Source organism: Garra rufa, chromosome 1, assembly GCF_049309525.1.
Source record: "Garra rufa chromosome 1, GarRuf1.0, whole genome shotgun sequence".
Taxonomy (NCBI): domain Eukaryota; kingdom Metazoa; phylum Chordata; class Actinopteri; order Cypriniformes; family Cyprinidae; genus Garra; species Garra rufa.
In genome coordinates, this window is record NC_133361.1 from 83,954,876 (window position 1) to 83,977,024 (window position 22,149).

Sequence of the window (22,149 nt, forward strand, 5' to 3'; positions counted from 1 at the left end):
CGTGGACCGTGTTTGCAGCCTTTGCGCTTCCTGTGTCGCAACTTCACATTTTTTTTCAGCCAGCATGGAAAGACAGCACTCTCATGACATGATGGGATCCAAACCATGTGCTTCAGCTACTTTGGCCCTGTCAGTGACTTATGTACTTCCAGCATTCTTTTCTGCTCACAACAGAGCTGTATTGGAGTGTCAAGAGTAAAACTGGCCACCAGCCAATGGGCGGTGGAACGAAGCGCGCCTCACCACGTTCTGTACTTGCGGCCTTTGCGCTTTCTGCGTCGCAGCTCCAGATTTCTTTAGCCCGCATGGAAAGACAGCACTCTCTCGTACATGACGGGATACAAACAAAGATGGCTTCAGCTCCTTTTGCCCTATCAGTGACTTGTGCATTTCAAGCATTCTTTTCAGATGGCTAAAAGCTGGAGTCGGGAATTTGCGTTGGTGGTATAGTGGTGAGCATAGCTGCCTTCCAAGCAGTTGACCTAGGTTCGATTCCCGGCCAACGCATTTGTTTTGGCTCTGGCTGACGTTGAAGCAGAACTCCTTCTGTGACCTCTGTCAGCACCAAAATCTTTTGGATGAGTCGTTCAGCAGCAGCAAAGAGCTGGGTCTCCCCGTCGGGGAATCGAACCCCAGTCTTCCGCGTGACAGGCGGAGATACTGTCCACTATACTAACGAGGAGCTGTACCCGCTGTGCTTCGCCCCCAGCCGACTTGACTTCACCGACATCAGCATAAGGAGCCACTACTCCATGAAAAAAACAAATCAACCTGCCTTGATCTTATTGAGTCTCCCAATATCTTGAATGCTACACATTACAGGGGGTCCTCATTTGGACCACTTTACTATTATTACTATTATTTTTTTACTTTTCATAATGGGAACATGAAAAAAAGGATGGGAAATCATGTGGCAGTAACATCGCATTTACGTGGATCATATCACCCACTGCTAGAATTCTACCACTGAACCACCAATGCTCGGAAAGGAGGGAGAACGTTTGGAATTAACACCGCATTTACGAGTATATTGCCCACTGCTAAACTTCGTCAACCTATAGATAAAGTGAACAAGTTTTATAGGCATTTGACGAATATAGACAGACTAATGAGTTTCTGAAAAGATTCGGCAGGGAACGGGGGTTGGTCAGTATGCAAAGGTTGGAGCTCCTTCAAGTAAATCAGGCTTCATTTTAAAGAACCTTACACACATGCAAGCACACACACAACTTAATTAAAAGCACTCCGTTCCTGCATTGGCCGGGAATCGGACCCGGGTCTCCCGCGTGGCAGGCGAGAATTCTACCACTGAACCACCAATGCTCGGCTGGGAGACTTTCGGCCTTCACATTGCCCTGGATTTAGTAATGGTGCGTAACTGTTACACGTCAAATCCAGGTAAAGGGGGGTTGGGTCAATATGCAAAGTTTGGAGCTCCTTCTAGCAAATCAGGTTTGGCCTTCAAGGCTCATTTTAAAGAATCCCACACACATGCAAACACACACCCCTTACTTAAAAGAACTCTGTTCCTGCATTTGCCCGGGAATCAGAGCCAGGCCTCCTGTGTGGCAGGCGAGAATGGATGATGGAAGAGACTTTTTAACTTTTACTCCTCCCATTTGGAGTGAGGGGGAGATGAAAATCTTATCGGCACCCTAGATTACCCTTTGTGAGTATAGTGGTTTACCACAGGGAGCGCACATGCTCAAGCGCATGGGCACACAACTCGAGTTTCTCTTCATAGACGCATAAATCTTTCGCCTTTTACTAAAGATTTCCGTGGAGGGGAACCTTTCCGAGTGACCTGTATTTTTGGGTGCTCTGCTCACAGCAGAGCTGCACTGCAGTTTCAATAGCAGACTAAATCTGACCACACACCAATGTGCATTGGAGCAAAGCGTGCTTTCTCGTGGACCGTGTTTGCAGCCTTTGTGCTTCCTGTGTCGCAACTTCACATTTTTTTTCAGCCAGCATGGAAAGACAGCACTCTCATGACATGATGGGATCCAAACCTTGGGCTTCAGCTACTTTGGCCCTGTCAGTGACTTATGTACTTCCAGCATTCTTTTCTGCTCACAACAGAGCTGTATTGGAGTGTCAAGAGTAAAACTGGCCACCAGCCAATGGGCGGTGGAACGAAGCGCGCCTCACCACGTTCTGTACTTGCGGCCTTTGCGCTTTCTGCGTCGCAGCTCCAGATTTCTTTAGCCCGCATGGAAAGACAGCACTCTCTCGTACATGACGGGATACAAACAAAGATGGCTTCAGCTCCTTTTGCCCTATCAGTGACTTGTGCATTTCAAGCATTCTTTTCAGATGGCTAAAAGCTGGAGTCGGGAACTTGCGTTGGTGGTATAGTGTTGAGCATAGCTGCCTTCCAAGCAGTTGACCCGGGTTCGATTCCCGGCCAACGCATTTGTTTTGGCTCTGGCTGACGTTGAAGCAGAACTCCTTCTGTGACCTCTGTCAGCACCAAAATCTTTTGGATGAGTCGTTCAGTAGCAGCAAAGAGCTGGGTCTCCCCGTCGGGGAATCGAACCCCGGTATTCCGCGTGACAGGCGGAGATACTGTCCACTATACTAACGAGGAGCTGTACCCGCTGTGCTTCGCCCCCAGCCGACTTGACTTCACCGACATCAGCATAAGGAGCTACTACTCCATGAAAAAAACAAATCAACCTGCCTTGATCTTATTGAGTCTCCCAATATCTTGAATGCTACACATTACAGGGGGTCCTCATTTGGACCACTTTACTATTATTACTATTTTTTTTTTACTTTTCATAATGGGAACATGAAAAAAAGGATGGGAAATCATGTGGCAGTAACATCGCATTTACGTGGATCATATCGCCCACTGCTAGAATTCTACCACTGAACCACCAATGCTCGGAAAGGAGGGAGAACGTTTGGAATTAACACCGCATTTACGAGTATATTGCCCACTGCTAAACTTCGTCAACCTATAGATAAAGTGAACAAGTTTTATAGGCATTTGACGAATATAGACGGACTAATGAGTTTCTGAAAAGATTCGGCAGGGAACGGGGGTTGGTCGGTATGCAAAGGTTGGAGCTCCTTCAAGTAAATCAGGCTTCATTTTAAAGAACCTTACACACATGCAAGCACACACACAACTTAATTAAAAGCACTCCGTTCCTGCATTGGCCGGGAATCGGACCCGGGTCTCCCGCGTGGCAGGCGAGAATTCTACCACTGAACCACCAATGCTCGGCTGGGAGACTTTCGGCCTTCACATTGCCCTGGATTTAGTAATGGTGCGTAACTGTTACACGTCAAATCCAGGTAAAGGGGGGTTGGGTCAATATGCAAAGTTTGGAGCTCCTTCTAGCAAATCAGGTTTGGCCTTCAAGGCTCATTTTAAAGAATCCCACACACATGCAAACACACACCCCTTACTTAAAAGAACTCTGTTCCTGCATTTGCCCGGGAATCAGAGCCAGGCCTCCTGTGTGGCAGGCGAGAATGGATGATGGAAGAGACTTTTTAACTTTTACTCCTCCCATTTGGAGTGAGGGGGAGATGAAAATCTTATCGGCACCCTAGATTACCCTTTGTGAGTATAGTGGTTTACCACAGGGAGCGCACATGCTCAAGCGCATGGGCACACAACTCGAGTTTCTCTTCATAGACGCATAAATCTTTCGCCTTTTACTAAAGATTTCCGTGGAGGGGAACCTTTCCGAGTGACCTGTATTTTTGGGTGCTCTGCTCACAGCAGAGCTGCACTGCAGTTTCAATAGCAGACTAAATCTGACCACACACCAATGTGCATTGGAGCAAAGCGTGCTTTCTCGTGGACCGTGTTTGCAGCCTTTGCGCTTCCTGTGTCGCAACTTCACATTTTTTTTCAGCCAGCATGGAAAGACAGCACTCTCATGACATGATGGGATCCAAACCTTGGGCTTCAGCTACTTTGGCCCTGTCAGTGACTTATGTACTTCCAGCATTCTTTTCTGCTCACAACAGAGCTGTATTGGAGTGTCAAGAGTAAAACTGGCCACCAGCCAATGGGCGGTGGAACGAAGCGCGCCTCACCACGTTCTGTACTTGCGGCCTTTGCGCTTTCTGCGTCGCAGCTCCAGATTTCTTTAGCCCGCATGGAAAGACAGCACTCTCTCGTACATGACGGGATACAAACAAAGATGGCTTCAGCTCCTTTTGCCCTATCAGTGACTTGTGCATTTCAAGCATTCTTTTCAGATGGCTAAAAGCTGGAGTCGGGAACTTGCGTTGGTGGTATAGTGGTGAGCATAGCTGCCTTCCAAGCAGTTGACCCGGGTTCGATTCCCGGCCAACGCATTTGTTTTGGCTCTGGCTGACGTTGAAGCAGAACTCCTTCTGTGAGCTCTGTCAGCACCAAAATCTTTTGGATGAGTCGTTCAGCAGCAGCAAAGAGCTGGGTCTCCCCGTCGGGGAATCGAACCCCGGTCTTCCGCGTGACAGGCGGAGATACTGTCCACTATACTAACGAAGAGCTGTACCAGCTGTGCTTCGCCCCCAGCCGACTTGACTTCACCGACATCAGCATAAGGAGCCACTACTCCATGAAAAAAACAAATCAACCTGCCTTGATCTTATTGAGTCTCCCAATATCTTGAATGCTACACATTACAGGGGGTCCTCATTTGGACCACTTTACTATTATTACTATTTTTTTTTACTTTTCATAATGGGAACATGAAAAAAAGGATGGGAAATCATGTGGCAGTAACATCGCATTTACGTGGATCATATCGCCCACTGCTAGAATTCTACCACTGAACCACCAATGCTCGGAAAGGAGGGAGAACGTTTGGAATTAACACCGCATTTACGAGTATATTGCCCACTGCTAAACTTCGTCAACCTATAGATAAAGTGAACAAGTTTTATAGGCATTTGACGAATATAGACGGACTAATGAGTTTCTGAAAAGATTCGGCAGGGAACGGGGGTTGGTCGGTATGCAAAGGTTGGAGCTCCTTCAAGTAAATCAGGCTTCATTTTAAAGAACCTTACACACATGCAAGCACACACACAACTTAATTAAAAGCACTCCGTTCCTGCATTGGCCGGGAATCGGACCCGGGTCTCCCGCGTGGCAGGCGAGAATTCTACCACTGAACCACCAATGCTCGGCTGGGAGACTTTCGGCCTTCACATTGCCCTGGATTTAGTAATGGTGCGTAACTGTTACACGTCAAATCCAGGTAAAGGGGGGTTGGGTCAATATGCAAAGTTTGGAGCTCCTTCTAGCAAATCAGGCTTGGCCTTCAAGGCTCATTTTAAAGAATCCCACACACATGCAAACACACACCCCTTACTTAAAAGAACTCTGTTCCTGCATTTGTCCGGGAATCAGAGCCAGGCCTCCTGTGTGGCAGGCGAGAATGGATGATGGAAGAGACTTTTTAACTTTTACTCCTCCCATTTGGAGTGAGGGGGAGATGAAAATCTTATCGGCACCCTAGATTACCCTTTGTGAGTATAGTGGTTTACCACAGGGAGCGCACATGCTCAAGCGCATGGGTACACAACTCGAGTTTCTCTTCATAGACGCATAAATCTTTCGCCTTTTACTAAAGATTTCCGTGGAGGGGAACCTTTCCGAGTGACCTGTATTTTTGGGTGCTCTGCTCACAGCAGAGCTGCACTGCAGTTTCAATAGCAGACTAAATCTGACCACACACCAATGTGCATTGGAGCAAAGCGTGCTTTCTCGTGGACCGTGTTTGCAGCCTTTGCGCTTCCTGTGTCGCAACTTCACATTTTTTTTCAGCCAGCATGGAAAGACAGCACTCTCATGACATGATGGGATCCAAACCATGTGCTTCAGCTACTTTGGCCCTGTCAGTGACTTATGTACTTCCAGCATTCTTTTCTACTCACAACAGAGCTGTATTGGAGTGTCAAGAGTAAAACTGGCCACCAGCCAATGGGCGGTGGAACGAAGCGCGCCTCACCACGTTCTGTACTTGCGGCCTTTGCGCTTTCTGCGTCGCAGCTCCAGATTTCTTTAGCCCGCATGGAAAGACAGCACTCTCTCGTACATGACGGGATACAAACAAAGATGGCTTCAGCTCCTTTTGCCCTATCAGTGACTTGTGCATTTCAAGCATTCTTTTCAGATGGCTAAAAGCTGGAGTCGGGAATTTGCGTTGGTGGTATAGTGGTGAGCATAGCTGCCTTCCAAGCAGTTGACCTAGGTTCGATTCCCGGCCAACGCATTTGTTTTGGCTCTGGCTGACGTTGAAGCAGAACTCCTTCTGTGACCTCTGTCAGCACCAAAATCTTTTGGATGAGTCGTTCAGCAGCAGCAAAGAGCTGGGTCTCCCCGTCGGGGAATCGAACCCCAGTCTTCCGCGTGACAGGCGGAGATACTGTCCACTATACTAACGAGGAGCTGTACCCGCTGTGCTTCGCCCCCAGCCGACTTGACTTCACCGACATCAGCATAAGGAGCCACTACTCCATGAAAAAAACAAATCAACCTGCCTTGATCTTATTGAGTCTCCCAATATCTTGAATGCTACACATTACAGGGGGTCCTCATTTGGACCACTTTACTATTATTACTATTATTTTTTTACTTTTCATAATAGGTAAACATGAAAAAAAGGATGGGAAATCATGTGGCAGTAACATCGCATTTACGTGGATCATATCACCCACTGCTAGAATTCTACCACTGAACCACCAATGCTCGGAAAGGAGGGAGAACGTTTGGAATTAACACCGCATTTACGAGTATATTGCCCACTGCTAAACTTCGTCAACCTATAGATAAAGTGAACAAGTTTTATAGGCATTTGACGAATATAGACGGACTAATGAGTTTCTGAAAAGATTCGGCAGGGAACGGGGGTTGGTCGGTATGCAAAGGTTGGAGCTCCTTCAAGTAAATCAGGCTTCATTTTAAAGAACCTTACACACATGCAAGCACACACACAACTTAATTAAAAGCACTCCGTTCCTGCATTGGCCGGGAATCGGACCCGGGTCTCCCGCGTGGCAGGCGAGAATTCTACCACTGAACCACCAATGCTCGGCTGGGAGACTTTCGGCCTTCACATTGCCCTGGATTTAGTAATGGTGCGTAACTGTTACACGTCAAATCCAGGTAAAGGGGGGTTGGGTCAATATGCAAAGTTTGGAGCTCCTTCTAGCAAATCAGGTTTGGCCTTCAAGGCTCATTTTAAAGAATCCCACACACATGCAAACACACACCCCTTACTTAAAAGAACTCTGTTCCTGCATTTGCCCGGGAATCAGAGCCAGGCCTCCTGTGTGGCAGGCGAGAATGGATGATGGAAGAGACTTTTTAACTTTTACTCCTCCCATTTGGAGTGAGGGGGAGATGAAAATCTTATCGGCACCCTAGATTACCCTTTGTGAGTATAGTGGTTTACCACAGGGAGCGCACATGCTCAAGCGCATGGGCACACAATTCGAGTTTCTCTTCATAGACGCATAAATCTTTCGCCTTTTACTAAAGATTTCCGTGGAGGGGAACCTTTCCGAGTGACCTGTATTTTTGGGTGCTCTGCTCACAGCAGAGCTGCACTGCAGTTTCAATAGCAGACTAAATCTGACCACACACCAATGTGCATTGGAGCAAAGCGTGCTTTCTCGTGGACCGTGTTTGCAGCCTTTGCGCTTCCTGTGTCGCAACTTCACATTTTTTTTCAGCCAGCATGGAAAGACAGCACTCTCATGACATGATGGGATCCAAACCTTGGGCTTCAGCTACTTTGGCCCTGTCAGTGACTTATGTACTTCCAGCATTCTTTTCTGCTCACAACAGAGCTGTATTGGAGTGTCAAGAGTAAAACTGGCCACCAGCCAATGGGCGGTGGAACGAAGCGCGCCTCACCACGTTCTGTACTTGCGGCCTTTGCGCTTTCTGCGTCGCAGCTCCAGATTTCTTTAGCCCGCATGGAAAGACAGCACTCTCTCGTACATGACGGGATACAAACAAAGATGGCTTCAGCTCCTTTTGCCCTATCAGTGACTTGTGCATTTCAAGCATTCTTTTCAGATGGCTAAAAGCTGGAGTCGGGAACTTGCGTTGGTGGTATAGTGTTGAGCATAGCTGCCTTCCAAGCAGTTGACCCGGGTTCGATTCCCGGCCAACGCATTTGTTTTGGCTCTGGCTGACGTTGAAGCAGAACTCCTTCTGTGACCTCTGTCAGCACCAAAATCTTTTGGATGAGTCGTTCAGTAGCAGCAAAGAGCTGGGTCTCCCCGTCGGGGAATCGAACCCCGGTATTCCGCGTGACAGGCGGAGATACTGTCCACTATACTAACGAGGAGCTGTACCCGCTGTGCTTCGCCCCCAGCCGACTTGACTTCACCGACATCAGCATAAGGAGCTACTACTCCATGAAAAAAACAAATCAACCTGCCTTGATCTTATTGAGTCTCCCAATATCTTGAATGCTACACATTACAGGGGGTCCTCATTTGGACCACTTTACTATTATTACTATTTTTTTTTTACTTTTCATAATGGGAACATGAAAAAAAGGATGGGAAATCATGTGGCAGTAACATCGCATTTACGTGGATCATATCGCCCACTGCTAGAATTCTACCACTGAACCACCAATGCTCGGAAAGGAGGGAGAACGTTTGGAATTAACACCGCATTTACGAGTATATTGCCCACTGCTAAACTTCGTCAACCTATAGATAAAGTGAACAAGTTTTATAGGCATTTGACGAATATAGACGGACTAATGAGTTTCTGAAAAGATTCGGCAGGGAACGGGGGTTGGTCGGTATGCAAAGGTTGGAGCTCCTTCAAGTAAATCAGGCTTCATTTTAAAGAACCTTACACACATGCAAGCACACACACAACTTAATTAAAAGCACTCCGTTCCTGCATTGGCCGGGAATCGGACCCGGGTCTCCCGCGTGGCAGGCGAGAATTCTACCACTGAACCACCAATGCTCGGCTGGGAGACTTTCGGCCTTCACATTGCCCTGGATTTAGTAATGGTGCGTAACTGTTACACGTCAAATCCAGGTAAAGGGGGGTTGGGTCAATATGCAAAGTTTGGAGCTCCTTCTAGCAAATCAGGTTTGGCCTTCAAGGCTCATTTTAAAGAATCCCACACACATGCAAACACACACCCCTTACTTAAAAGAACTCTGTTCCTGCATTTGCCCGGGAATCAGAGCCAGGCCTCCTGTGTGGCAGGCGAGAATGGATGATGGAAGAGACTTTTTAACTTTTACTCCTCCCATTTGGAGTGAGGGGGAGATGAAAATCTTATCGGCACCCTAGATTACCCTTTGTGAGTATAGTGGTTTACCACAGGGAGCGCACATGCTCAAGCGCATGGGCACACAACTCGAGTTTCTCTTCATAGACGCATAAATCTTTCGCCTTTTACTAAAGATTTCCGTGGAAGGGAACCTTTCCGAGTGACCTGTATTTTTGGGTGCTCTGCTCACAGCAGAGCTGCACTGCAGTTTCAATAGCAGACTAAATCTGACCACACACCAATGTGCATTGGAGCAAAGCGTGCTTTCTCGTGGACCGTGTTTGCAGCCTTTGCGCTTCCTGTGTCGCAACTTCACATTTTTTTTCAGCCAGCATGGAAAGACAGCACTCTCATGACATGATGGGATCCAAACCTTGGGCTTCAGCTACTTTGGCCCTGTCAGTGACTTATGCACTTCCAGCATTCTTTTCTGCTCACAACAGAGCTGTATTGGAGTGTCAAGAGTAAAACTGGCCACCAGCCAATGGGCGGTGGAACGAAGCGCGCCTCACCACGTTCTGTACTTGCGGCCTTTGCGCTTTCTGCGTCGCAGCTCCAGATTTCTTTAGCCCGCATGGAAAGACAGCACTCTCTCGTACATGACGGGATACAAACAAAGATGGCTTCAGCTCCTTTTGCCCTATCAGTGACTTGTGCATTTCAAGCATTCTTTTCAGATGGCTAAAAGCTGGAGTCGGGAACTTGCGTTGGTGGTATAGTGTTGAGCATAGCTGCCTTCCAAGCAGTTGACCCGGGTTCGATTCCCGGCCAACGCATTTGTTTTGGCTCTGGCTGACGTTGAAGCAGAACTCCTTCTGTGACCTCTGTCAGCACCAAAATCTTTTGGATGAGTCGTTCAGTAGCAGCAAAGAGCTGGGTCTCCCCGTTGGGGAATCGAACCCCGGTATTCCGCGTGACAGGCGGAGATACTGTCCACTATACTAACGAGGAGCTGTACCCGCTGTGCTTCGCCCCCAGCCGACTTGACTTCACCGACATCAGCATAAGGAGCTACTACTCCATGAAAAAAACAAATCAACCTGCCTTGATCTTATTGAGTCTCCCAATATCTTGAATGCTACACATTACAGGGGGTCCTCATTTGGACCACTTTACTATTATTACTATTTTTTTTTTACTTTTCATAATGGGAACATGAAAAAAAGGATGGGAAATCATGTGGCAGTAACATCGCATTTACGTGGATCATATCGCCCACTGCTAGAATTCTACCACTGAACCACCAATGCTCGGAAAGGAGGGAGAACGTTTGGAATTAACACCGCATTTACGAGTATATTGCCCACTGCTAAACTTCGTCAACCTATAGATAAAGTGAACAAGTTTTATAGGCATTTGACGAATATAGACGGACTAATGAGTTTCTGAAAAGATTCGGCAGGGAACGGGGGTTGGTCGGTATGCAAAGGTTGGAGCTCCTTCAAGTAAATCAGGCTTCATTTTAAAGAACCTTACACACATGCAAGCACACACACAACTTAATTAAAAGCACTCCGTTCCTGCATTGGCCGGGAATCGGACCCGGGTCTCCCGCGTGGCAGGCGAGAATTCTACCACTGAACCACCAATGCTCGGCTGGGAGACTTTCGGCCTTCACATTGCCCTGGATTTAGTAATGGTGCGTAACTGTTACACGTCAAATCCAGGTAAAGGGGGGTTGGGTCAATATGCAAAGTTTGGAGCTCCTTCTAGCAAATCAGGTTTGGCCTTCAAGGCTCATTTTAAAGAATCCCACACACATGCAAACACACACCCCTTACTTAAAAGAACTCTGTTCCTGCATTTGCCCGGGAATCAGAGCCAGGCCTCCTGTGTGGCAGGCGAGAATGGATGATGGAAGAGACTTTTTAACTTTTACTCCTCCCATTTGGAGTGAGGGGGAGATGAAAATCTTATCGGCACCCTAGATTACCCTTTGTGAGTATAGTGGTTTACCACAGGGAGCGCACATGCTCAAGCGCATGGGCACACAACTCGAGTTTCTCTTCATAGACGCATAAATCTTTCGCCTTTTACTAAAGATTTCCGTGGAGGGGAACCTTTCCGAGTGACCTGTATTTTTGGGTGCTCTGCTCACAGCAGAGCTGCACTGCAGTTTCAATAGCAGACTAAATCTGACCACACACCAATGTGCATTGGAGCAAAGCGTGCTTTCTCGTGGACCGTGTTTGCAGCCTTTGCGCTTCCTGTGTCGCAACTTCACATTTTTTTTCAGCCAGCATGGAAAGACAGCACTCTCATGACATGATGGGATCCAAACCTTGGGCTTCAGCTACTTTGGCCCTGTCAGTGACTTATGTACTTCCAGCATTCTTTTCTGCTCACAACAGAGCTGTATTGGAGAGTCAAGAGTAAAACTGGCCACCAGCCAATGGGCGGTGGAACGAAGCGCGCCTCACCACGTTCTGTACTTGCGGCCTTTGCGCTTTCTGCGTCGCAGCTCCAGATTTCTTTAGCCCGCATGGAAAGACAGCACTCTCTCGTACATGACGGGATACAAACAAAGATGGCTTCAGCTCCTTTTGCCCTATCAGTGACTTGTGCATTTCAAGCATTCTTTTCAGATGGCTAAAAGCTGGAGTCGGGAACTTGCGTTGGTGGTATAGTGTTGAGCATAGCTGCCTTCCAAGCAGTTGACCCGGGTTCGATTCCCGGCCAACGCATTTGTTTTGGCTCTGGCTGACGTTGAAGCAGAACTCCTTCTGTGACCTCTGTCAGCACCAAAATCTTTTGGATGAGTCGTTCAGTAGCAGCAAAGAGCTGGGTCTCCCCGTCGGGGAATCGAACCCCGGTATTCCGCGTGACAGGCGGAGATACTGTCCACTATACTAACGAGGAGCTGTACCCGCTGTGCTTCGCCCCCAGCCGACTTGACTTCACCGACATCAGCATAAGGAGCTACTACTCCATGAAAAAAACAAATCAACCTGCCTTGATCTTATTGAGTCTCCCAATATCTTGAATGCTACACATTACAGGGGGTCCTCATTTGGACCACTTTACTATTATTACTATTTTTTTTTTACTTTTCATAATGGGAACATGAAAAAAAGGATGGGAAATCATGTGGCAGTAACATCGCATTTACGTGGATCATATCACCCACTGCTAGAATTCTACCACTGAACCACCAATGCTCGGAAAGGAGGGAGAACGTTTGGAATTAACACCGCATTTACGAGTATATTGCCCACTGCTAAACTTCGTCAACCTATAGATAAAGTGAACAAGTTTTATAGGCATTTGACGAATATAGACGGACTAATGAGTTTCTGAAAAGATTCGGCAGGGAACGGGGGTTGGTCGGTATGCAAAGGTTGGAGCTCCTTCAAGTAAATCAGGCTTCATTTTAAAGAACCTTACACACATGCAAGCACACACACAACTTAATTAAAAGCACTCCGTTCCTGCATTGGCCGGGAATCGGACCCGGGTCTCCCGCGTGGCAGGCGAGAATTCTACCACTGAACCACCAATGCTCGGCTGGGAGACTTTCGGCCTTCACATTGCCCTGGATTTAGTAATGGTGCGTAACTGTTACACGTCAAATCCAGGTAAAGGGGGGTTGGGTCAATATGCAAAGTTTGGAGCTCCTTCTAGCAAATCAGGTTTGGCCTTCAAGGCTCATTTTAAAGAATCCCACACACATGCAAACACACACCCCTTACTTAAAAGAACTCTGTTCCTGCATTTGCCCGGGAATCAGAGCCAGGCCTCCTGTGTGGCAGGCGAGAATGGATGATGGAAGAGACTTTTTAACTTTTACTCCTCCCATTTGGAGTGAGGGGGAGATGAAAATCTTATCGGCACCCTAGATTACCCTTTGTGAGTATAGTGGTTTACCACAGGGAGCGCACATGCTCAAGCGCATGGGCACACAACTCGAGTTTCTCTTCATAGACGCATAAATCTTTCGCCTTTTACTAAAGATTTCCGTGGAAGGGAACCTTTCCGAGTGACCTGTATTTTTGGGTGCTCTGCTCACAGCAGAGCTGCACTGCAGTTTCAATAGCAGACTAAATCTGACCACACACCAATGTGCATTGGAGCAAAGCGTGCTTTCTCGTGGACCGTGTTTGCAGCCTTTGCGCTTCCTGTGTCGCAACTTCACATTTTTTTTCAGCCAGCATGGAAAGACAGCACTCTCATGACATGATGGGATCCAAACCTTGGGCTTCAGCTACTTTGGCCCTGTCAGTGACTTATGTACTTCCAGCATTCTTTTCTGCTCACAACAGAGCTGTATTGGAGTGTCAAGAGTAAAACTGGCCACCAGCCAATGGGCGGTGGAACGAAGCGCGCCTCACCACGTTCTGTACTTGCGGCCTTTGCGCTTTCTGCGTCGCAGCTCCAGATTTCTTTAGCCCGCATGGAAAGACAGCACTCTCTCGTACATGACGGGATACAAACAAAGATGGCTTCAGCTCCTTTTGCCCTATCAGTGACTTGTGCATTTCAAGCATTCTTTTCAGATGGCTAAAAGCTGGAGTCGGGAACTTGCGTTGGTGGTATAGTGTTGAGCATAGCTGCCTTCCAAGCAGTTGACCCGGGTTCGATTCCCGGCCAACGCATTTGTTTTGGCTCTGGCTGACGTTGAAGCAGAACTCCTTCTGTGACCTCTGTCAGCACCAAAATCTTTTGGATGAGTCGTTCAGTAGCAGCAAAGAGCTGGGTCTCCCCGTCGGGGAATCGAACCCCGGTATTCCGCGTGACAGGCGGAGATACTGTCCACTATACTAACGAGGAGCTGTACCCGCTGTGCTTCGCCCCCAGCCGACTTGACTTCACCGACATCAGCATAAGGAGCTACTACTCCATGAAAAAAACAAATCAACCTGCCTTGATCTTATTGAGTCTCCCAATATCTTGAATGCTACACATTACAGGGGGTCCTCATTTGGACCACTTTACTATTATTACTATTTTTTTTTTACTTTTCATAATGGGAACATGAAAAAAAGGATGGGAAATCATGTGGCAGTAACATCGCATTTACGTGGATCATATCGCCCACTGCTAGAATTCTACCACTGAACCACCAATGCTCGGAAAGGAGGGAGAACGTTTGGAATTAACACCGCATTTACGAGTATATTGCCCACTGCTAAACTTCGTCAACCTATAGATAAAGTGAACAAGTTTTATAGGCATTTGACGAATATAGACGGACTAATGAGTTTCTGAAAAGATTCGGCAGGGAACGGGGGTTGGTCGGTATGCAAAGGTTGGAGCTCCTTCAAGTAAATCAGGCTTCATTTTAAAGAACCTTACACACATGCAAGCACACACACAACTTAATTAAAAGCACTCCGTTCCTGCATTGGCCGGGAATCGGACCCGGGTCTCCCGCGTGGCAGGCGAGAATTCTACCACTGAACCACCAATGCTCGGCTGGGAGACTTTCGGCCTTCACATTGCCCTGGATTTAGTAATGGTGCGTAACTGTTACACGTCAAATCCAGGTAAAGGGGGGTTGGGTCAATATGCAAAGTTTGGAGCTCCTTCTAGCAAATCAGGTTTGGCCTTCAAGGCTCATTTTAAAGAATCCCACACACATGCAAACACACACCCCTTACTTAAAAGAACTCTGTTCCTGCATTTGCCCGGGAATCAGAGCCAGGCCTCCTGTGTGGCAGGCGAGAATGGATGATGGAAGAGACTTTTTAACTTTTACTCCTCCCATTTGGAGTGAGGGGGAGATGAAAATCTTATCGGCACCCTAGATTACCCTTTGTGAGTATAGTGGTTTACCACAGGGAGCGCACATGCTCAAGCGCATGGGCACACAACTCGAGTTTCTCTTCATAGACGCATAAATCTTTCGCCTTTTACTAAAGATTTCCGTGGAAGGGAACCTTTCCGAGTGACCTGTATTTTTGGGTGCTCTGCTCACAGCAGAGCTGCACTGCAGTTTCAATAGCAGACTAAATCTGACCACACACCAATGTGCATTGGAGCAAAGCGTGCTTTCTCGTGGACCGTGTTTGCAGCCTTTGCGCTTCCTGTGTCGCAACTTCACATTTTTTTTCAGCCAGCATGGAAAGACAGCACTCTCATGACATGATGGGATCCAAACCTTGGGCTTCAGCTACTTTGGCCCTGTCAGTGACTTATGTACTTCCAGCATTCTTTTCTGCTCACAACAGAGCTGTATTGGAGTGTCAAGAGTAAAACTGGCCACCAGCCAATGGGCGGTGGAACGAAGCGCGCCTCACCACGTTCTGTACTTGCGGCCTTTGCGCTTTCTGCGTCGCAGCTCCAGATTTCTTTAGCCCGCATGGAAAGACAGCACTCTCTCGTACATGACGGGATACAAACAAAGATGGCTTCAGCTCCTTTTGCCCTATCAGTGACTTGTGCATTTCAAGCATTCTTTTCAGATGGCTAAAAGCTGGAGTCGGGAACTTGCGTTGGTGGTATAGTGTTGAGCATAGCTGCCTTCCAAGCAGTTGACCCGGGTTCGATTCCCGGCCAACGCATTTGTTTTGGCTCTGGCTGACGTTGAAGCAGAACTCCTTCTGTGACCTCTGTCAGCACCAAAATCTTTTGGATGAGTCGTTCAGTAGCAGCAAAGAGCTGGGTCTCCCCGTTGGGGAATCGAACCCCGGTATTCCGCGTGACAGGCGGAGATACTGTCCACTATACTAACGAGGAGCTGTACCCGCTGTGCTTCGCCCCCAGCCGACTTGACTTCACCGACATCAGCATAAGGAGCTACTACTCCATGAAAAAAACAAATCAACCTGCCTTGATCTTATTGAGTCTCCCAATATCTTGAATGCTACACATTACAGGGGGTCCTCATTTGGACCACTTTACTATTATTACTATTTTTTTTTTACTTTTCATAATGGGAACATGAAAAAAAGGATGGGAAATCATGTGGCAGTAACATCGCATTTACGTGGATCATATCGCCCACTGCTAGAATTCTACCACTGAACCACCAATGCTCGGAAAGGAGGGAGAACGTTTGGAATTAACACCGCATTTACGAGTATATTGCCCACTGCTAAACTTCGTCAACCTATAGATAAAGTGAACAAGTTTTATAGGCATTTGACGAATATAGACGGACTAATGAGTTTCTGAAAAGATTCGGCAGGGAACGGGGGTTGGTCGGTATGCAAAGGTTGGAGCTCCTTCAAGTAAATCAGGCTTCATTTTAAAGAACCTTACACACATGCAAGCACACACACAACTTAATTAAAAGCACTCCGTTCCTGCATTGGCCGGGAATCGGACCCGGGTCTCCCGCGTGGCAGGCGAGAATTCTACCACTGAACCACCAATGCTCGGCTGGGAGACTTTCGGCCTTCACATTGCCCTGGATTTAGTAATGGTGCGTAACTGTTACACGTCAAATCCAGGTAAAGGGGGGTTGGGTCAATATGCAAAGTTTGGAGCTCCTTCTAGCAAATCAGGTTTGGCCTTCAAGGCTCATTTTAAAGAATCCCACACACATGCAAACACACACCCCTTACTTAAAAGAACTCTGTTCCTGCATTTGCCCGGGAATCAGAGCCAGGCCTCCTGTGTGGCAGGCGAGAATGGATGATGGAAGAGACTTTTTAACTTTTACTCCTCCCATTTGGAGTGAGGGGGAGATGAAAATCTTATCGGCACCCTAGATTACCCTTTGTGAGTATAGTGGTTTACCACAGGGAGCGCACATGCTCAAGCGCATGGGCACACAACTCGAGTTTCTCTTCATAGACGCATAAATCTTTCGCCTTTTACTAAAGATTTCCGTGGAGGGGAACCTTTCCGAGTGACCTGTATTTTTGGGTGCTCTGCTCACAGCAGAGCTGCACTGCAGTTTCAATAGCAGACTAAATCTGACCACACACCAATGTGCATTGGAGCAAAGCGTGCTTTCTCGTGGACCGTGTTTGCAGCCTTTGCGCTTCCTGTGTCGCAACTTCACATTTTTTTTCAGCCAGCATGGAAAGACAGCACTCTCATGACATGATGGGATCCAAACCTTGGGCTTCAGCTACTTTGGCCCTGTCAGTGACTTATGTACTTCCAGCATTCTTTTCTGCTCACAACAGAGCTGTATTGGAGAGTCAAGAGTAAAACTGGCCACCAGCCAATGGGCGGTGGAACGAAGCGCGCCTCACCACGTTCTGTACTTGCGGCCTTTGCGCTTTCTGCGTCGCAGCTCCAGATTTCTTTAGCCCGCATGGAAAGACAGCACTCTCTCGTACATGACGGGATACAAACAAAGATGGCTTCAGCTCCTTTTGCCCTATCAGTGACTTGTGCATTTCAAGCATTCTTTTCAGATGGCTAAAAGCTGGAGTCGGGAACTTGCGTTGGTGGTATAGTGTTGAGCATAGCTGCCTTCCAAGCAGTTGACCCGGGTTCGATTCCCGGCCAACGCATTTGTTTTGGCTCTGGCTGACGTTGAAGCAGAACTCCTTCTGTGACCTCTGTCAGCACCAAAATCTTTTGGATGAGTCGTTCAGTAGCAGCAAAGAGCTGGGTCTCCCCGTCGGGGAATCGAACCCCGGTATTCCGCGTGACAGGCGGAGATACTGTCCACTATACTAACGAGGAGCTGTACCCGCTGTGCTTCGCCCCCAGCCGACTTGACTTCACCGACATCAGCATAAGGAGCTACTACTCCATGAAAAAAACAAATCAACCTGCCTTGATCTTATTGAGTCTCCCAATATCTTGAATGCTACACATTACAGGGGGTCCTCATTTGGACCACTTTACTATTATTACTATTTTTTTTTTACTTTTCATAATGGGAACATGAAAAAAAGGATGGGAAATCATGTGGCAGTAACATCGCATTTACGTGGATCATATCACCCACTGCTAGAATTCTACCACTGAACCACCAATGCTCGGAAAGGAGGGAGAACGTTTGGAATTAACACCGCATTTACGAGTATATTGCCCACTGCTAAACTTCGTCAACCTATAGATAAAGTGAACAAGTTTTATAGGCATTTGACGAATATAGACGGACTAATGAGTTTCTGAAAAGATTCGGCAGGGAACGGGGGTTGGTCGGTATGCAAAGGTTGGAGCTCCTTCAAGTAAATCAGGCTTCATTTTAAAGAACCTTACACACATGCAAGCACACACACAACTTAATTAAAAGCACTCCGTTCCTGCATTGGCCGGGAATCGGACCCGGGTCTCCCGCGTGGCAGGCGAGAATTCTACCACTGAACCACCAATGCTCGGCTGGGAGACTTTCGGCCTTCACATTGCCCTGGATTTAGTAATGGTGCGTAACTGTTACACGTCAAATCCAGGTAAAGGGGGGTTGGGTCAATATGCAAAGTTTGGAGCTCCTTCTAGCAAATCAGGTTTGGCCTTCAAGGCTCATTTTAAAGAATCCCACACACATGCAAACACACACCCCTTACTTAAAAGAACTCTGTTCCTGCATTTGCCCGGGAATCAGAGCCAGGCCTCCTGTGTGGCAGGCGAGAATGGATGATGGAAGAGACTTTTTAACTTTTACTCCTCCCATTTGGAGTGAGGGGGAGATGAAAATCTTATCGGCACCCTAGATTACCCTTTGTGAGTATAGTGGTTTACCACAGGGAGCGCACATGCTCAAGCGCATAGGCACACAACTCGAGTTTCTCTTCATAGACGCATAAATCTTTCGCCTTTTACTAAAGATTTCCGTGGAAGGGAACCTTTCCGAGTGACCTGTATTTTTGGGTGCTCTGCTCACAGCAGAGCTGCACTGCAGTTTCAATAGCAGACTAAATCTGACCACACACCAATGTGCATTGGAGCAAAGCGTGCTTTCTCGTGGACCGTGTTTGCAGCCTTTGCGCTTCCTGTGTCGCAACTTCACATTTTTTTTCAGCCAGCATGGAAAGACAGCACTCTCATGACATGATGGGATCCAAACCTTGGGCTTCAGCTACTTTGGCCCTGTCAGTGACTTATGTACTTCCAGCATTCTTTTCTGCTCACAACAGAGCTGTATTGGAGTGTCAAGAGTAAAACTGGCCACCAGCCAATGGGCGGTGGAACGAAGCGCGCCTCACCACGTTCTGTACTTGCGGCCTTTGCGCTTTCTGCGTCGCAGCTCCAGATTTCTTTAGCCCGCATGGAAAGACAGCACTCTCTCGTACATGACGGGATACAAACAAAGATGGCTTCAGCTCCTTTTGCCCTATCAGTGACTTGTGCATTTCAAGCATTCTTTTCAGATGGCTAAAAGCTGGAGTCGGGAACTTGCGTTGGTGGTATAGTGTTGAGCATAGCTGCCTTCCAAGCAGTTGACCCGGGTTCGATTCCCGGCCAACGCATTTGTTTTGGCTCTGGCTGACGTTGAAGCAGAACTCCTTCTGTGACCTCTGTCAGCACCAAAATCTTTTGGATGAGTCGTTCAGTAGCAGCAAAGAGCTGGGTCTCCCCGTCGGGGAATCGAACCCCGGTATTCCGCGTGACAGGCGGAGATACTGTCCACTATACTAACGAGGAGCTGTACCCGCTGTGCTTCGCCCCCAGCCGACTTGACTTCACCGACATCAGCATAAGGAGCTACTACTCCATGAAAAAAACAAATCAACCTGCCTTGATCTTATTGAGTCTCCCAATATCTTGAATGCTACACATTACAGGGGGTCCTCATTTGGACCACTTTACTATTATTACTATTTTTTTTTTACTTTTCATAATGGGAACATGAAAAAAAGGATGGGAAATCATGTGGCAGTAACATCGCATTTACGTGGATCATATCGCCCACTGCTAGAATTCTACCACTGAACCACCAATGCTCGGAAAGGAGGGAGAACGTTTGGAATTAACACCGCATTTACGAGTATATTGCCCACTGCTAAACTTCGTCAACCTATAGATAAAGTGAACAAGTTTTATAGGCATTTGACGAATATAGACGGACTAATGAGTTTCTGAAAAGATTCGGCAGGGAACGGGGGTTGGTCGGTATGCAAAGGTTGGAGCTCCTTCAAGTAAATCAGGCTTCATTTTAAAGAACCTTACACACATGCAAGCACACACACAACTTAATTAAAAGCACTCCGTTCCTGCATTGGCCGGGAATCGGACCCGGGTCTCCCGCGTGGCAGGCGAGAATTCTACCACTGAACCACCAATGCTCGGCTGGGAGACTTTCGGCCTTCACATTGCCCTGGATTTAGTAATGGTGCGTAACTGTTACACGTCAAATCCAGGTAAAGGGGGGTTGGGTCAATATGCAAAGTTTGGAGCTCCTTCTAGCAAATCAGGTTTGGCCTTCAAGGCTCATTTTAAAGAATCCCACACACATGCAAACACACACCCCTTACTTAAAAGAACTCTGTTCCTGCATTTGCCCGGGAATCAGAGCCAGGCCTCCTGTGTGGCAGGCGAGAATGGATGATGGAAGAGACTTTTTAACTTTTACTCCTCCCATTTGGAGTGAGGGGGAGATGAAAATCTTATCGGCACCCTAGATTACCCTTTGTGAGTATAGTGGTTTACCACAGGGAGCGCACATGCTCAAGCGCATGGGCACACAACTCGAGTTTCTCTTCATAGACGCATAAATCTTTCGCCTTTTACTAAAGATTTCCGTGGAGGGGAACCTTTCCGAGTGACCTGTATTTTTGGGTGCTCTGCTCACAGCAGAGCTGCACTGCAGTTTCAATAGCAGACTAAATCTGACCACACACCAATGTGCATTGGAGCAAAGCGTGCTTTCTCGTGGACCGTGTTTGCAGCCTTTGCGCTTCCTGTGTCGCAACTTCACATTTTTTTTCAGCCAGCATGGAAAGACAGCACTCTCATGACATGATGGGATCCAAACCTTGGGCTTCAGCTACTTTGGCCCTGTCAGTGACTTATGTACTTCCAGCATTCTTTTCTGCTCACAACAGAGCTGTATTGGAGAGTCAAGAGTAAAACTGGCCACCAGCCAATGGGCGGTGGAACGAAGCGCGCCTCACCACGTTCTGTACTTGCGGCCTTTGCGCTTTCTGCGTCGCAGCTCCAGATTTCTTTAGCCCGCATGGAAAGACAGCACTCTCTCGTACATGACGGGATACAAACAAAGATGGCTTCAGCTCCTTTTGCCCTATCAGTGACTTGTGCATTTCAAGCATTCTTTTCAGATGGCTAAAAGCTGGAGTCGGGAACTTGCGTTGGTGGTATAGTGTTGAGCATAGCTGCCTTCCAAGCAGTTGACCCGGGTTCGATTCCCGGCCAACGCATTTGTTTTGGCTCTGGCTGACGTTGAAGCAGAACTCCTTCTGTGACCTCTGTCAGCACCAAAATCTTTTGGATGAGTCGTTCAGTAGCAGCAAAGAGCTGGGTCTCCCCGTCGGGGAATCGAACCCCGGTATTCCGCGTGACAGGCGGAGATACTGTCCACTATACTAACGAGGAGCTGTACCCGCTGTGCTTCGCCCCCAGCCGACTTGACTTCACCGACATCAGCATAAGGAGCTACTACTCCATGAAAAAAACAAATCAACCTGCCTTGATCTTATTGAGTCTCCCAATATCTTGAATGCTACACATTACAGGGGGTCCTCATTTGGACCACTTTACTATTATTACTATTTTTTTTTTACTTTTCATAATGGGAACATGAAAAAAAGGATGGGAAATCATGTGGCAGTAACATCGCATTTACGTGGATCATATCACCCACTGCTAGAATTCTACCACTGAACCACCAATGCTCGGAAAGGAGGGAGAACGTTTGGAATTAACACCGCATTTACGAGTATATTGCCCACTGCTAAACTTCGTCAACCTATAGATAAAGTGAACAAGTTTTATAGGCATTTGACGAATATAGACGGACTAATGAGTTTCTGAAAAGATTCGGCAGGGAACGGGGGTTGGTCGGTATGCAAAG

General features: G+C 47.5%; 23 non-coding genes across 23 annotated transcripts; 12 read left to right on the plus strand and 11 right to left on the minus strand.

Moving 5' to 3' along the window:
* Positions 1-1,252: 1,252 nt before the first annotated feature.
* trnag-gcc (transfer RNA glycine (anticodon GCC)) lies at positions 1,253-1,323 on the minus strand. The gene has a single exon. It is a non-coding gene; the product is annotated as a tRNA-Gly (tRNA).
* A 399-nt stretch (positions 1,324-1,722) lies between these two features.
* LOC141287335 (U5 spliceosomal RNA) lies at positions 1,723-1,838 on the plus strand. Its single transcript, XR_012339445.1, has one exon. It is a non-coding gene; the product is annotated as a U5 spliceosomal RNA (small nuclear RNA).
* A 1,322-nt stretch (positions 1,839-3,160) lies between these two features.
* On the minus strand, positions 3,161-3,231 carry trnag-gcc (transfer RNA glycine (anticodon GCC)). Its single transcript has one exon. It is a non-coding gene; the product is annotated as a tRNA-Gly (tRNA).
* Positions 3,232-3,630: 399 nt separating this feature from the next.
* On the plus strand, positions 3,631-3,746 carry LOC141287342 (U5 spliceosomal RNA). Its single transcript, XR_012339447.1, has one exon. It is a non-coding gene; the product is annotated as a U5 spliceosomal RNA (small nuclear RNA).
* Positions 3,747-4,251: 505 nt separating this feature from the next.
* On the plus strand, positions 4,252-4,323 carry trnag-ucc (transfer RNA glycine (anticodon UCC)). The gene has a single exon. It is a non-coding gene; the product is annotated as a tRNA-Gly (tRNA).
* A 744-nt stretch (positions 4,324-5,067) lies between these two features.
* On the minus strand, positions 5,068-5,138 carry trnag-gcc (transfer RNA glycine (anticodon GCC)). The gene has a single exon. It is a non-coding gene; the product is annotated as a tRNA-Gly (tRNA).
* A 399-nt stretch (positions 5,139-5,537) lies between these two features.
* On the plus strand, positions 5,538-5,653 carry LOC141287350 (U5 spliceosomal RNA). The gene has a single exon (XR_012339448.1). It is a non-coding gene; the product is annotated as a U5 spliceosomal RNA (small nuclear RNA).
* A 1,324-nt stretch (positions 5,654-6,977) lies between these two features.
* On the minus strand, positions 6,978-7,048 carry trnag-gcc (transfer RNA glycine (anticodon GCC)). The gene has a single exon. It is a non-coding gene; the product is annotated as a tRNA-Gly (tRNA).
* A 399-nt stretch (positions 7,049-7,447) lies between these two features.
* Positions 7,448-7,563, plus strand: LOC141288715 (U5 spliceosomal RNA). Its single transcript, XR_012339727.1, has one exon. It is a non-coding gene; the product is annotated as a U5 spliceosomal RNA (small nuclear RNA).
* Positions 7,564-8,885: 1,322 nt separating this feature from the next.
* On the minus strand, positions 8,886-8,956 carry trnag-gcc (transfer RNA glycine (anticodon GCC)). The gene has a single exon. It is a non-coding gene; the product is annotated as a tRNA-Gly (tRNA).
* Positions 8,957-9,355: 399 nt separating this feature from the next.
* Positions 9,356-9,471, plus strand: LOC141288841 (U5 spliceosomal RNA). The gene has a single exon (XR_012339750.1). It is a non-coding gene; the product is annotated as a U5 spliceosomal RNA (small nuclear RNA).
* Positions 9,472-10,793: 1,322 nt separating this feature from the next.
* trnag-gcc (transfer RNA glycine (anticodon GCC)) lies at positions 10,794-10,864 on the minus strand. Its single transcript has one exon. It is a non-coding gene; the product is annotated as a tRNA-Gly (tRNA).
* Positions 10,865-11,263: 399 nt separating this feature from the next.
* On the plus strand, positions 11,264-11,379 carry LOC141287362 (U5 spliceosomal RNA). Its single transcript, XR_012339451.1, has one exon. It is a non-coding gene; the product is annotated as a U5 spliceosomal RNA (small nuclear RNA).
* Positions 11,380-12,701: 1,322 nt separating this feature from the next.
* Positions 12,702-12,772, minus strand: trnag-gcc (transfer RNA glycine (anticodon GCC)). Its single transcript has one exon. It is a non-coding gene; the product is annotated as a tRNA-Gly (tRNA).
* Positions 12,773-13,171: 399 nt separating this feature from the next.
* LOC141288849 (U5 spliceosomal RNA) lies at positions 13,172-13,287 on the plus strand. Its single transcript, XR_012339752.1, has one exon. It is a non-coding gene; the product is annotated as a U5 spliceosomal RNA (small nuclear RNA).
* Positions 13,288-14,609: 1,322 nt separating this feature from the next.
* On the minus strand, positions 14,610-14,680 carry trnag-gcc (transfer RNA glycine (anticodon GCC)). Its single transcript has one exon. It is a non-coding gene; the product is annotated as a tRNA-Gly (tRNA).
* Positions 14,681-15,079: 399 nt separating this feature from the next.
* LOC141288853 (U5 spliceosomal RNA) lies at positions 15,080-15,195 on the plus strand. The gene has a single exon (XR_012339753.1). It is a non-coding gene; the product is annotated as a U5 spliceosomal RNA (small nuclear RNA).
* A 1,322-nt stretch (positions 15,196-16,517) lies between these two features.
* Positions 16,518-16,588, minus strand: trnag-gcc (transfer RNA glycine (anticodon GCC)). The gene has a single exon. It is a non-coding gene; the product is annotated as a tRNA-Gly (tRNA).
* Positions 16,589-16,987: 399 nt separating this feature from the next.
* LOC141287368 (U5 spliceosomal RNA) lies at positions 16,988-17,103 on the plus strand. The gene has a single exon (XR_012339452.1). It is a non-coding gene; the product is annotated as a U5 spliceosomal RNA (small nuclear RNA).
* A 1,322-nt stretch (positions 17,104-18,425) lies between these two features.
* trnag-gcc (transfer RNA glycine (anticodon GCC)) lies at positions 18,426-18,496 on the minus strand. Its single transcript has one exon. It is a non-coding gene; the product is annotated as a tRNA-Gly (tRNA).
* A 399-nt stretch (positions 18,497-18,895) lies between these two features.
* LOC141288860 (U5 spliceosomal RNA) lies at positions 18,896-19,011 on the plus strand. Its single transcript, XR_012339754.1, has one exon. It is a non-coding gene; the product is annotated as a U5 spliceosomal RNA (small nuclear RNA).
* A 1,322-nt stretch (positions 19,012-20,333) lies between these two features.
* trnag-gcc (transfer RNA glycine (anticodon GCC)) lies at positions 20,334-20,404 on the minus strand. The gene has a single exon. It is a non-coding gene; the product is annotated as a tRNA-Gly (tRNA).
* Positions 20,405-20,803: 399 nt separating this feature from the next.
* LOC141287373 (U5 spliceosomal RNA) lies at positions 20,804-20,919 on the plus strand. Its single transcript, XR_012339453.1, has one exon. It is a non-coding gene; the product is annotated as a U5 spliceosomal RNA (small nuclear RNA).
* Positions 20,920-22,149: the final 1,230 nt, after the last annotated feature.